The sequence below is a fragment of the Oncorhynchus kisutch genome, linkage group LG11 (assembly GCF_002021735.2).
Source record: "Oncorhynchus kisutch isolate 150728-3 linkage group LG11, Okis_V2, whole genome shotgun sequence".
In the NCBI taxonomy this organism is placed as follows: domain Eukaryota; kingdom Metazoa; phylum Chordata; class Actinopteri; order Salmoniformes; family Salmonidae; genus Oncorhynchus; species Oncorhynchus kisutch.
The window spans coordinates 43,207,329-43,223,291 of NC_034184.2; positions in this window are offsets into that span (position 1 = coordinate 43,207,329).

The window sequence follows — 15,963 nt, forward strand, 5'->3', positions numbered from 1 at the left end:
TTATGTGCTAGCTACCTCCACAATGAATTGCATTAGTGAATAATTAGTCAAGCACACACCATGGACGTAGCTGAGGGTGTTATTGTGTAGCTGTAGGTACAGTTCGTTGGACAACTGTAAAATTGTATATAGTAGGACTCTGTTTGAAGGTCTGCAAGTCACAGGGCTGGCGTGTGTTGAGACAAATGTTTGTGCGTGGCTCAGGCAACTTGTATGCGTGTCAGTGGAGGTGTGTGTGTGTGTGTTTGTGTGTCAGGGACTGCTCTGGTCCCAGTGAGAGGCCAAGCCGTAGCATTAGGGGAGCACAGTGAGTCTGGGAGGGATGAAGGCTGTGGGCTGTGGGGTGAACATTGGTTCCTCTGGAATCTTAATTCTTCCCCAACAACACAAATAGGACATAAATCCTCGCCCAGTCCCAGTGCACAAGACAGTATGGAATTCTGCTCTTTCATGTGGCTGCGCTGGATAATCACCCTCTCTTTCTTTCCCTCCCTCAGACTTTTCCACTTTGCAGGACGCTTTCTCTCTCTGCCTCTCTCTTTCTCTCTCTCCCTCTCTTTCTCTCTCTCTCCCTCTCTTACTCTCTCTCTCCTTATCTTTCTCTCTCCTTCTCTTTTCCTCCCTCTCTTTAACTAGCTTTCCTTGCCTTACTCTCTGTGTCTCTCACTCTCTGTCTCTCACTCTCTGTGTCTCTCACTCTCTGTGTCTCTCACTCTCTGTGTCTCTCACTCTCTGTGTCTCTCACTCTCTGTGTCTCTCACTCTCTGTCTCTCTCTTGCTCTGCCTTTCTCTTTATCAGAGTCAACGTTATTAGCTTTAATGACAACGCCACTGTTGCTAAAGCAAAACGGGATAATGACAGTAAAAATAAATAATGCTAATGGTGATTAGAGAAAGGGGAATATATCAAATGTAGTACCAGTCAAATGTTTGGACACACCAACTCATTCAAGGATTTTTCTTTATTTGTACTATTTTCTACATTGTAGAATAATAGTGAAGACATCAAAACTATGAAACAACACACATGGAATCATGTAGTAACCAAACAAGTGTTAAACAAATCAAAATGTATGTTATATTTGAGATTCTTCAAAGTAGCCACCCTTAGCCTTGATGACAGCTTTGCACACTCTTGGCATTCTCTCAACCACCTTCAGGAGGTAGTCACCTGGAATGCATTTCGATTAACAGGTGTGCCTTGTTAAAAAGTTAATTGTGGAATTTCTTTCCTTCTTAATGCGTTTGGGCCAATAAGTTGTGTTGTGACAAGGTAGGGGTGGTATACAGAAGACCAAATAGGTCAGTCAGTCTGGAACATTTCAAGAACTTTGAAAGTTTCTTCAAGTGCAGTCGCAAAAACCATAAAGCACTATGATGAAACTGGCTCTCATGAGGACCGACACAGGAAAGGAAGTTCCAGAGTTACCTCTGATGCAGAGGATAAGTTCATTAGAGTTAACTCAGATTGAAGCCCAAATAAATGCTTCACATAGTTCAAGTAATAGACACATCTCAACATCAACGGTTCAGAGGAGACTGCATGAATCAGGCCTTCGTGGTTGAATTGCTGCAAAGAAACCACTACTAAAGGACACCAATCATAAGAAAAGACTTGCTTGGACCAAGAATCACGAGCAATGGACTTGAGACCAGTGGAAGTATGGAAATTTGTATGGAATGTGTTCAATTTTGAGATTTTTGCTTCCAACCGCAATCTCTTTGAGAAACGCAGAGTAGGTAAATGGATGATCTCTGCGTAAGTGGTTCCCACCATGAAGCATGGAGGAGGAGGTGTGATGGTGTGGGGGTGCTTTGCTGGTGACACTGTCTGTGATTTATTTAGAATTCTTAACAATTAACCAGTGTGGCTACCACAGCATTCTGCAGAGATATGCCATCCCATCTGGTTTGCGCTTAGTGTGGCTATCATTTGTTTTTCAACAGGACAACAATCCAACACACCTCTAGGCTGTGTAAAGGCTATTTGACCAAGACGGAGAGTGATGGATGGCTGCATCAGATGACCTGGCCTCCACAATCACCCGACCTCACCCAATTGAGATGGTTTGGATGAGTTGGACCAGAGAGTGAAGGAAAAGCAGCCAACAAGTGCTCAGCATATGTGGGAACTCCTTCAAGACTGTTGGAAAAGCATTCTAGGTGAAGCTGGTTGAGAGAATGCCAAAAGTGTGCAAAGCTGCCATCAAGGCAAATTGTGGAAACGTTACGTTAAAGCCTTATTCTACACACAATATCCCATGATGACAAACACAAATAAAAAACAGAAATAGCTTTTTTTAGTAAGTATTTAGACCCTTTATTATGAAACTCGAAATGGAGCTCAGGTGCATCCTGTTTCCATTGATCATCCTTGAGATCTTTTTACAACTTGATTGGAGTCCACCTGTGGTAAATTCATTTGATTGGACATGATTTGGCACACACCTATCTATATAAGGTCCCAAAGTTGTCAGAGCAAAAACCAATCCATGAGGTCGAAGGAATTGTCCTTAGAGCTCCGAGACAGGATTGTGTTGAGGCACAGATCTGGGTAAGGGTAGAAAAAAATACTGCAGCATTGAAGGTCCCCAAAAACACAGTGGTCTCTATCATTCTTTTATGGAAGAAGTTTGAAACCACCAAGACTCTTCCTAGAACTGGCCAACCGGCCAAACTGAGCAATCTGGGGAGAAGGGCATTAGTCAGGAAGGTTACCAAGATCCCTATGGTCACTCTGACAGAGCTGCAGAGTTCCTCTGTGGAGAACATTTCAGAAGGACAACCATCTCTGCAGCACTTCACCAATCAGACCTTTATGGTATAGGGGCCAGATGGAAGCCACACCTCAGTAAAAGCACGTGACAGCGCGTTTGGAGTTTTCCAAATGGCACCTAAAGACTCACAGACCATGAAAAACAAGATTCTCTACTGTCATGCCTGGAGGAAACCTGGCAACATCCCTACGGTGAAGCATTGTGGTGCTGTGGGGATGTTTTTCAGCGCCAGGGACTGGGAGACTAGTCAGGATCGAGGCAAAGATTAACGGAGCAAAGTACAGAGAGATCCTTGATGAAAACTTGTTCCAGAGTGCTCAGTACCTCAGACTGGGGCGACGGTTTACCTTCCCACAGGACAACAACCCTAAGCACACAGCGAAGACAACGCAGGAGTGGCTTCTGGACAAGTCTCTGAATGTCCTTGAGCCAGACCTCGGACTTGAACCTGAACATCTTCAGGGAGACCTGAAAAAAGCTATGCAGCAATGCTCCCCATCCAACCTGACAGAGCTTGAGAGAATCAGCAGAGAAAAATGGGAGAAACTCCCCAAATACAGGTGTGCCAAGCTTGTAGCGCTATATAACCAAGAAGACTCAAGGCTGTAATCGCTGCCAAAGGTGTTCAACAAAGTACTGAGCAAAGGGTCTGAGTACTTGTTAATGTGATATTTCATATTTAATGTGTTTATAAATTAGTAAAAAAAACATTTTAAACTGTTTTTGTTTAGTCTTTATGGGGTATTGTGTGTAGATTGATGAATACTTTCCGAAGGCATCACATTACCAAAAGTATGTGCTCTCCGAACATCTCATTCCAAAATCATGGGCATTAAGATGGAGTTGGTCCCCCCTTTGCTGCCATAACAGCCTCCACTCTTTTGGGAAGGCTTTCCACTAGATGTTGGAACATTGCTGCAGGGACTTGCTTCCATTCAGCCACAAGAGCATTAGGGACGTTGTGAACTGATGTTGGCGATTAGGCCTGGCTTGCCGTCGACGATCCAATTAATCCCAAAAGTGTTTGATGGGGTTGAGGTCATGTGTAGGACAGTCAAATTTTTCCTCACCGATATCAACAAACCATTTCTGTATGGACCTCACATTGTGCACGGGGGCAATATCATGCTGAAACAAGAAAGGGGCTTCCCCAAACTGTTGCCAAAAACTTGAAAGCACAGAATCTTCTAGAATGTCATTGTAGCGTTAAGATTTCGCTTCACTGGAACTAAGGGGCCTAGCCCAAACCATGAAAACAGCCCCACACCATTATTCCTCCCCACCAAACTTTACAGTTGGCACTATGCATTGGGGCTGGTCGCGTTCTCCTGGCATCCGTCAAACCCAGATTCTCCTGGCAGCCGCCAAACCCAACTGTCTTGTTAGAAAGGTGCATTATATGAGGGTGCCACGCTGAAATTCACTGAGCTCTTCAGTGAGGCCATTCTACTGCCAATGTTTGTCTATGGGGATTGCATGGCGGTGCGTTCGATGTTATACACCTGTCAGCAACGGGTGTGACTGAAATAGCAGAATCCACTCATATGAACAGGTGTCCACATATTTTGTTATATATATATATATATATATATATATATATATATATATATATATATATATATATATATATATATATAGTGAGGGAAAAAAGTATTTGATCCCCTGCTGATTTTGTTCGTTTTCCCACTGACAAAGAAATGGTCAGTCTATAATTTTAATGGTAGGTTTATTTGAACAGTGAGACACAGAATAACAACAAAAATCCAGAAAAACTCATGTCAAAAATGTTATAAATTGATTTGCATTTTAATGAGGGAATTAAGTATTTGACCCCTCTGCAAAACATGACTTAGTACTTACTGGCAAAACCCTTGTTGGCAATCACAGAGGTCAGACGTTTCTTGTAGTTGGCCACCAGGTTTGCACACATCTCAAGAGGGATTTTGTCCCACTCCTCTTTGCAGATCTCCTCCAAGCCATTAAGGTTTCGAGGCTGACGTTTAACAACTCAAACCTTCAGCTCCCTCCACAGATTGTCTATGGGATTAAGGTCTGGAGACTGGATAGGCCACTCCAGGACCTTAATGTGCTTCTTCTTGAGCCACTCCTTTGTTGCTTTGGCTGTGTGTTTTGGGTTATTGTCATGCTGGAATACCCATCCACGACCCATTTTCAATGCCTTGGCTGAGGGAAGGAGGTTCTCAACCAAGATTTGACGGTACATGGCCACGTCCATCGTCCCTTTGATGCGGTGAAGTTGTCCTGTCCCCTTAGCCGAAAAACACCCCCAAAGCATAATGTTTCCACCTCCATGTTTGATGGTGGGGATGGTGTTCTTGGGGTCATAGGCAGCATTCCTCCTCCTCCAAACACGGAGAGTTGAGTTGATGCCCAAGAGCTCCATTTTGGTTTCATCTGACCACAACACGTTCACCCAGTAGTCCACTAAATCATTCAGATGTTCATTGGCCAACTTCAGATGGGCATGTATGTGCTTTCTTGAGCAGGGGGACCTTGCGGGCGCTGCAGGATTTCAGTCCTTCACAGCGTAGTGTGTTAGCAATTGTTTTCTTGGTGACTATGGTCCCAGCTGCCTTGAGATAATTGACAAGATCCTCCAGTGTAGGTCTGGGCTGATTCTTCGCTGCTGCGCCTTCTTCACGATGCTGTCTGTGTGGGTGGACCAATTCAGTTTGTCTGTGATGTGTACGCCGAGGAACTTAAAGCTTGATACCCTCTCCACTACTGTTCCATCGATGTGGATAGGGGGGTGTTCCCTCTGCTGTTTCCTGAAGTCCACAATCATCTCCTTAGTTTTGTTGACGTTGAGTGTGAGGTTATTTTCCTGACACCACACTCCGAGGGCCCTCACCTCCTCCCTGTAGGCCGTCTCGTCGTTGTTGGTAATCAAGCCTACCACTGTTGTGTCGTCCGCAAACTTGATGATTGAGTTGGAGGTGTGCATGGCCACGCAGTCGTGGGTGAACAGGGAGTACAGGAGAGGGCTCAGAACGCACCCTTGTGGGGCCCCAGTGTTGAGGATCAGCGGGGTGGAGATGTTGTTACCTATCCTCACCACCTGGGGGCGGCCCGTCAGGATGTCCAGTACCCAGTTGCACAGGGCGGGGTCGAGACCCAGGGTCTCGAGCTTGATGACGAGTTTGGAGGGTAATATGGTGTTAAATGCTGAGCTGTAGTCGATGAACAGCATTCTCACATAGGTATTCCTCTTGTCCAGATGGGTTAGGGCAGTGTGCAGTGTGGTTGAGATTGCATCGTCTGTGGACCTATTTGGGCGGTAAGCAAATTGAAGTGGGTCTAGGGTGTCAGGTAGGGTGGAGGTGATATGGTCCTTGACTAGTCTCTCAAAGCACTTCATGATGACGGAAGTGAGTGCTACGGGGTGGTAGTCGTTTAGCTCAGTTACCTTAGCTTTCTTGGGAACAGGAACAATGGTGTCCCTCTTGAAGCATGTGGGAACAGCAGACTGGGATAGGGATCGATTGAATATGTCCATAATCACACCAGCCAGCTGGTCTGCGCATGCTCTGAGGGCGCGGCTGGGGATGCCGTCTGGGCCTGCAGCCTTGCGAGGGTATATCTTACCTATAATATGAACATATTTCTCTGGCTCAAATAAGATTCACTTTATTTTGCTCATCAGTCCAAAAGATTTCAAATCAATATGTTGTGATATGTAACTTTAACTTGAAAGTATTTGAAACTATTGGTCAGTCCAAAATTGCTTTTTAATTCTGTCATGGAAATATCCTGTTACAAAATTTCCTGTTACCAAGTCATTTACGGTTTAGTTTTCCATGTGGACCAATTTATCTGTGAATTCTGAAAAGCTATCCAAGGATTGTTCCATAGGGTTGAGTTTTTAGGAGTGATATTGGTTCTTGTAGAATACGTTCCATTTTCTTCCATATTGTTATAGTGTTCTTAACTAGGAAGTTCAACATGTTCGTAGCTTTATCCTTTGAAAATAGATACGTGAAAAGATTATGGGGATGAGCATGCACATCTTTAGTATGTACCCATTTTGTCCTCTTTAGTCCATTTAACTATGTGTCACAAGTAAAAGCCTCCTTAGCGAGTTGACACAATTAAGTTTAAAACCACCCTCAGACTTAGGAAGTTATAAACTTTCCTTTTTATTCTATGAATTTTATTTGCTCATATAAAGTCAGTTATGAAAGAGTATAGTTTTTTTTAAATGTCTTTGATGGGGTAATTGGTATTACCGAAAAGAAATACAAAAACTTTGGGAGCCATGCCATTCGAAGACATTTATATTGCCTGTATGTTTTATGGGAACGTTGTTCAATTTAATTAGATCTGCTGTCCAATTGTTTAAAAAAAAAACTGTTTGATTGATATGTATCATGTCTGGTAAGACTTTTGCAATTCTATTGCTTATAATCTTTGTTGTTATTTTATAGTCACAGTTTATTACATTTATTGGTCTATAATCAGGGAACTCTCCAGATTTTCATAGTTTTAATATACCTGCAGTTACCAGCAGTAACTGATTTGACTGTATCTAATATTTCTTTTTGAGTGATTTCTGTTTTTAGTGATTATTTTTTGTCAGCTGATAATTGCTTCAGGGTTGTTGAGTCTAAAAAGGCTATTGTTTCATTCGGATTTATATAAATGTCATTAACCACATTGTTCTTTCTAATTACCACATTTGTATCATTATCTTTTAAGATTATCTCTGGTTTAGCATGTATTCGTTTTCGTGAGAGCTGTGAGATATTTACTAGGTTTATTTGCCATTAAGTATGAGCATGATTATCTATCACGTTTCAGGGAAGACCCAGATGCAAACAATGTCGAAGTAACAAAAGTGTATTACTAGGGGACAGGACAAACGATAGGTCAAGGACAGGCAGAGGTCAGTAATCCAGATCAGAGTGCAAAAGGCACAGAGCGGCAGGAAGTCTCTGGGTCAGGGCAAGCAGAGGTCAATAATCCAGGCTGGTGTGACATGGTACAGAAACGGCAAATGTTGCACAATCCAGATCTGTAAATTGTTAGATTTACTGAGAAAGCCTCACATCTGTAATCGCTGCCAAAGGTATTTCTAACATATTTCTAGTTTTATTTTTCTTACTTTTTTTACAAATGTAGAGATGTTTCTTCCACTGTGACATTACAGAGTATTTTGTCTTTATCATTGTCCAAAAATTACAATTAAATTAATTTCAATCCTAATTTGTAGCACAACAAAATGTGGAAAAAGTCAAGGGGTGTGAATACTTTCTGAAAGCCCTGTCTATCATCTTTTGTCTTTTTGTTTACTTGTATAAAAAAATTGTTTTTAAATGATCACATTACTATTCAAATTTGTATGCATTTTATTTCTATTCATTAAAAAAACACAACTATATACAGTTGAAGTCGGAAGTTTACATACACCTTAGCCAAAAACATTTAAACTCAGTTTTTCACAATTCCTGACATTTAATCCAAGTAAAAATTCCCTGTTTTAGGTCAATTAGGATCACCACTTTATTTTAAGAATGTGAATGTGAAATGTCAGAATAATAGTACATTACCAGTGGGTCAGAAGTTTACATACACTCAATTAGTGTTTGGTAGCATTGCCTTTAAAATGTTTGACTTGGGTCAAACGTTTCGGGTTGCCTTCCAAAACCTACAATAACTTGGGTGAATGTTGGCCCATTCCTCCTGACAGAGCTGGTGTAACTGAGTCAGGTTTGTAGGCCTCCTTGCACGAACACGCTTTTTCGGTTCTGCCCACAAGTATTCTATATGATTGAGGTCAGGGCTTTGTGATGGCCACTCCAATACCTTGACTTTGTTGTCCTTTAGCCATTTTGCCAAAACTTTGGAAGTATGCTTGGGATCATTGTCCATTTGGAAGACCCATTTGCGACCAAACTTTAAATTCCTGACTGATGTCAGGACTGATGTTGCTTCAACATATCCACATAATTTTCAGTCCTTCCTGCAGAAAAGCACCCCCACAACATGCCACCCCCGTGCTTCACGCTGGGATGGTGTTCTTTGGCTTGCAAGCCTCCCCCTTTTCCCTCCAAACATAACGATGGTCATTATGGTCAAACAGTTCTATTTTTGTTTCATCAGACCAGAGGATATTTCTCCAAAAAGTACAATCTTCGTCCCCATGTGCAGTTGCAAACCGTAGTCTGGCTTTTTTTTATGGCGGTTTTGGAGCAATGGCTTCTTCCTTGCTGAGCGGCCTTTTAGGTTATGTCGATATAGGACTCGTTTTACTGTGGATATAGATACTTTTGTACCTTTTCCTCCAGCATCTTCACAAGGTCCTTTGCTGTTTTTCTGGGATTGATTTACACTTTTCACACCAAAGTATGTTGATCTCTAGGAGACAAAACGCGTCTCCTTCCTGAGCAGTATGACGGCTGCGTGGTCCCATGGTGTTTATACTTGCATACTATTGTGTGTACAGATGAACGTGGTACCTTCAGGCGTTTGGAAATTGCTCCCAAGGATGAACCAGACTTGTGGAAGTCTACATTTTTTTTCTGAAGTCTTGGCTGATTTCTTTTGATTTTCCCATGATGTCAAGCAGAGAGGCACTGAGTGATATACATCCACAGGTACACCTCCAATTGACTCAAATTGTGTCAATTCGCCTTTCAGAAGCTCCTAAAGCCATGACATCCTTTTCTGGAATTGTCCAAGCTGTTTAAAGGCACAGTCAACTTAGTGTATGTTAAACAATGCTACTTAATATCATGTTTACATACCCTACATTATTTATCTCATATGTATACGTATATACTGTACTCTATATCATCTACTGCATCTTTATGTAATACATGTATTACTAGCCACTTTAAACTATGCCACTTTGTTTACATACTCATCTCATATGTATATACTCTACTCGATACCATCTACTGCATCTTGCCTATGCCGCTCTGTACCATCACTCATTCAGATATCTTTATGTACATATTCTTTATCCCTTTACACTTGTGTGTATAAGGTAGTAGTTTTGGAATTGTTAGCTAGATTACTCGTTGGTTATTACTGTATTATCGGAACTAGAAGCACAAGCATTTCGCTACACTCGCATTAACATCTGCTAACCATGTGTATGTGACAAATACAATTGGATTTGATTTGATTTGATATACAAAACCTTGCAGGGAACATATCCAACTGTCACGTTCGTTATAAAGATCGGACCAAGGCGCAGCGTAGTATGCGTACATTCTTATTTATTTAAGGAATGAACACTGAACAAACTAACAAAATAACAAAACTAACCGTGAAGCTATATAAACGAGTGCTGACAGGCAACTACACATAGACAAGATCCCAGAAACACCAAAGGGAAATGGCTACCTAAGTATGATCCCCAATCAGAGACAACGATAAACAGCTGCCTCTGATTGAGAACTATATCAGGCCAACATAGACATACAAATCACCTAGACCTACAAAAACCCTAGACAATACAAAAACTAGCGTACCCATCCTAGTCACACCCTGACCTAACCAAAATATAAAGAAAACAGAGAAATCTCAGGTCAGGGCGTGACAGTACCCCCTCCCAATGTTGCGGACTCCCGGCCACAAACCTGAACCTATAGGGGAGGGTCCGCGTGGGCATCTACCCTCGGTGGCGGCTCCGGTTCTCGACACAGCCCCCCCTCTTTACGCTGATCCCTCCGCCTTTGTAGAACCGGACCGTGGATCATCGCCGAAGGCTTTGGACTGGGGACCGTCGCTGGAGACCCCGGACTGGGGACCGTCACTGGAGACCCCGGACTGGGGACCGTCGCTGGAAGTTCCGGACTGTAGCACGTCGTTGGAGGTTCCGGATTGTGGCCCGTCGTTGGAGGTTCCGGACTGTGGCCCGTCATTGGAGGTTCCGGACTGTGAAACGTCACCAGAAGCTCTGGACTGGGAACTGTCGCCGGAAGCTCTGGACTGGGAACTGTCGCCGGAAGCTCTGGACTGTGGAGGCGCACTGGAGACCTGATAGGTGGTGCCGCACTGGTGGTACCGGGCTGAAGACATGCATCTCAGGGCGAGTGCGGGGAGCATGCACAGGACGTACCGGACTCTCGAGGTGCACTGGAGGCCTGGTGCGTGGGACCGGTACAGGTGGCACCAAGCTGAAGGCAAGCACCTCAGGGTGAGTGCGGGGAGGAGGCACAGCACGTACTGGACTCTGGAGGCGCACTGTAGGCCAGGTGCTTGGGACAGTAACAGGTGGCACCGGGCTGAAGACACGCACCTCAGGGCGAGTGCGGAGAGGAGGCACAGGGCGTACTGGACTGTGGAGGTGCACTGGAGATCTGAAGCATAGAGCTGGCACAATGCGTCCTGGCTGGATGCTCACTTGAGCCCGGCAAGTGCGGGGCACTGTCACAGGACGCACTGGGCTGTGCAGATGCACCGGAGACACAGTATGCAGAGCCGGGGCAGGTTATCCTGGTCCAAGGAGGTGTACTGGAGACCAGGAGCGCTGAGCCGGTACCATCCGTCCTGGCTGGATGCCCATTCTAGCCCGGCAAATGCAAGGATCTGGAATAGAGCGCACCAGGCTATGAATGCGAACTGGAGACACCGTGTGCATCACTACGTAACATGGTGTCTGACCAGTCACACGCTTCCCCACGGTAAGCACGAGGAGTTTGCTCAGGTCTCCAACCTGACTCAGAAAATCTCCCCGTGTATTTGTATTTCCCCCCCCAAAAATATGGGGCTGCCTCTCGTGCTTGTCTCGTTGGTACAAGTCCTCGTAATATAGCCGTTCCGCTTTCGCTGCCTCTACCTCCTCCTTAGGACAGCGATACTCCCCAGCCTGCGTCCAGGGTCCTGCTCCATCCAGGATCTCCTCCCAGGTCCATTCCTCCTGACCACACTGCTTGGTCTTTTTGTGGTGGGATCATCTGTCAGGTTCGTTATAAAGATCGGACCAAGGTGTTGCGTGGTATACGTACATTCTTATTTATTTAAAGAATGAACACTGAACAAACTAACAAAATAACAAAACGAAATGCTATATAAACAAGTGCTGACAGGTAACTACACATAGACAAGATCCCACAAACACTAAAGGTAAATGGCTACTTAAATATGATCCACAATCAGAGACAACTATAAACAGCTGACTCTGATTGAGAACCATATCAGGCCACCATAGACATACAAATCACCTAGACCTACAAAAACCCTAGATATACAAATAACCCTAGACAATACAAAAACTAGCGTATCCATCCTAGTCACACCCTGACCTAACCAAAATATAAAGAAAACAGAGATATCTCAGGTCAGGGCGTGACACCAACTGACAAACTCTTAGACAAAAAAAAATATTGGGAGTAAGACTTAAAAAGAACTGATGTTGGCACAAGATGGAGGGAAGCATAACTAACAAAATTACAGTTATCGAAATTGGACACTTAATCCAGTATAAACTAACGTACAGAATTGATTGTACAAGGGAAAGAGTTCACAAATTCTACAGCGCAATAGCAGAGTCATGTCTTAAGTGTAAAACGAACAATGATTCAATAATCCATGCTTTCTAGGAATGCTGTAAAGTCCAAAAGTTAAGGGCAGAGCTAGAAAGTTGTCTGTCAGAAGTCTTACAATGTAAACTATTAATCCGTCTCTCTGCATACTTCAAGACATGGCATAGGGGGTAAGAGTGAGATATCCAATGGACTGGACGATTCTCTTCTCATCACTCACTGTAAGGGGTGCGTACTGGAGGCAGAGAAGTCAATACGCAAGAGAGCAAAAACCATGTTTCCAAACAGCGCAGTTTAATATTTAAAAAAAATCTAATAATGGGTATATACACCCACACCAGGACAGACGTGCACAAGCACTTACAATAAACAATCACCCACAAGGACATGAGGGGGAACAAAGGGTTAAATACACATGTAATACGCATACCACCCTGCATACCACTGCTGGCTTGCTTCTGAAGCTAAGCAGGGTTGGTACTGGTCATTTCCTGGATGGGAGACCAGATGCTGCTGGAAGTGGTGTTGGAGTGCAAGTAGGAGGCACTCTTTCCTCTGCTCTAAAAAAATATCCCAATGCCCCAGGGCAATGACTGGGGACACTGACCTGTGTAGGGTGCTGTCTTTTGGATGGGATGTTAAACGGGTGTCCTGACTCTCTGAGGTCATTAAAGATCCCATGGCAATTATCTTAAGAGTAGGGGTGTTAACCCCGGTGTCCTGGCTAAATTCCCAATCTGGCCCTCAAACCATCACGGTCACCTAATAATCCCCAGTTTACAATTGGCTCATTCATCCCCCTCCTCTCCCCTGTAACTATTCCCCAGGTCGTTGCTGCAAATGAGAACGTGTTCTCAGTCAATTTACCTGGTAAAATAACAAATAAATAATGTAATTGATGGGATTGGAACCAGGTGTGATGGAAGACAAGACAAAACCAAAGGAAAATGAACAGATGATCAGCGATGGCTAGAAGGTCTGTGACTTTGACTGCCGAATGCCGCCCGAACAAGGAGAGGGACCAACTTCGGCGGAATTCGTGACACTCACCTTGAAAAAAAGTATACTAAAAATGGAAATGAATCAATCCTCCATCATTAACACAATGGAAGAAACTAATGATTTATTATTTAAAGATTGAAATAGCCTGTGCGACCGAGAAAAACAAATTGATACAATTTAAGGCCATGTCGTAAACAATAATGCAGGCATTACTCAGTAATGTACTCTACTGGATTTGTTCCAAACATAACACTTTGTATTAAGGACAAAAAGTTCATTGCTTTGACACATTTTTTGCAGTATCACCTTAGTGCCTTGCTGCAAACAGGATGCATGTTTTTGAGCATTTTTATTCTGTACAGGCTTCCTTCTTTCCTCTTTTCACTCTGTCAATTAGGTTAGTTTTGTGGAGTAACTACAAAACCACAGCCATTGTAACTGTTTTAAAGTCACCATTGGCCTCATGGTGAAATCCCTGAGCGGTTTCCTTCCTGTTACGTAAGTTGTCGGAATGAGACCAAAGCGCAGCGTGGAAAGTGTACATCTTCTTTACTTAAAATGAACACCAAAGAACATCAAAAGATAACCGACCGTAAAGTTCTGCTGGGCTATACAGCTACTGTGCAAAAACAAGATCCCACAAACTCAGGTGGAAAACAGGCTGCCTAAGTATGATTCCCAATCAGAGACAACGATAGACAGCTGCCTCTGATTGGGAACCATAGGTGGAAAACAGGCTGCCTAAGTATGATTCCCAATCAGAGACAACGATAGACAGCTGCCTCTGATTGGGAACCATACCCGGCCAACAAAGAAATAGAAAACTAGAATGCCCACCCACATCACACCCTGACCTAACCAAATAGAGAAATAAACAGGCTCTCTAAGGTCAGGGCGTGACACTTCCTTTCTGGCAACTGAGTTAGGAATGTCACCTGTGTCTTTTTAGTGACTGGGTGTATTGATACACCATAATATTATACATTTTTTACCCATCTACCAATAGGTGCTCTTCTTTGGGAGGAATTGGCCAAATACTTATTTTCCACCATAATTTGCAAATAAATTCATAAAAAATCCTACAATGTGATTTTCAGGATTTTTTTTCTCATTTTGTCTGTCATAGTTGAAGTGTACCTATGATGAAAATTACAGGCCTCTCATCTTTTTAAGTGGGAGAACTTGCACAATTGGTGGCTGACTAAATACTTTTTTGCCCCACTGTACGTAAAAGTTGGCTAGGTAGCTAAACGTACAATGAGGGACCCTACAATTATCTGTATGTGTGGGGTACAGAGATGAGGTAGTCATTAAAACATCATGTTAAAAATGATTCCATACAACTTATTATTTCACTTGTTAAGCACATTTTTACTCCTGAAATAATTTAGGCTTGCCATAACAAAGGGGTTGAAATCTTTTTGACTCAAATTGTTTCAGATTTTCGTTTTTGATTAAATTGTAAAAATGACCAAAAACATAATTCCACTTGGACATTATGGGGTATTGTGTGTAGGCCAGTGACAAAAAAAATATACATTTAATTAATTTTTAATTCAGGTTGTACCACAACAAAATGTGGGAAAGGCAAGTGGTGTGAATACTTTCTGAAGGCACTGTATATCAGTACAATGAGATCATGTGTAACAATAAAATCATCTATGGATGTAGATGTGCCAGTAGTGCAAGCCGAAATTATGTTCTCAAATTGTCCCCAGAACGTTAAGAAACAACGTTCTTCTGTGGGAATGTTTTCAGAACATTAAGAAACCTTTTCATAAAAATCACAGGTGAATGTTCTTCAGAATGTTTTTTTTAAAACATATTAATTCTGTTCTCAGCATCAACAAAACTATCTCTAGCCACGATCTTCTTAAGTGTGTTCACGTGTGTCTAATTGGCTACACTTGATCTTAACGAGTACTTGTTTCCTTTTGAAATGGGAATAGACTAAAATGAACAGCTTTGAATGCTTTTTATGGTGGCGCAGTGGACTAATTCCACGGATAGAGAACAGACAATCATAGGTTTGAATCTCCCTGAAGCTGTGTCACAATAAAATGGTTTTCTATTTTATTGTCACATACAGTAATGCCTAAGGAAATTCATTTCCATGTGTCCCATCTGTGCTTGGAGTTCAAAAAAGTTAACCCAAATAAAGCTAGCAGTGTTATTAAATGTCATTGAAACATTCAGTGAAAGTTTTAAAGAAGTAATTAAAAAACATCCAAATAACCTACAACTTCCATTCTCAAGTGTTAATAAAACCTCCCTGAAAAATGTTCAAGGAACCAGAGTAAAACCTTCTCAGTACCTCCCTGCAACCTAAAAATAAACGTTCCCAGAACAGGCAACATTTTCACACATTTTACCGGTCAGGAAACTTATGGCTTTGTTCCGACAACCAATGTCAAACAAAAAACATATGTTCTCACAACTTCCAAGGTGCTAGCTGGGTAACAATTTCAAAGGCAACATATTCACTCCTGCTCTTAGAACGTTTAAAAAACTTCCGTTTACTGGTCAGGAAATGTATGGCTTTCCCCCCACAAGCAATGTCAAACAAAAAACACACGTTCCCACAACTTCAAAGAAACCAAATTTGCTAGCTGGGTAACAATCGCTGAGTCTATCCCACCTCTCTCTGGTTGTGGCACAGGGTTACACATTTC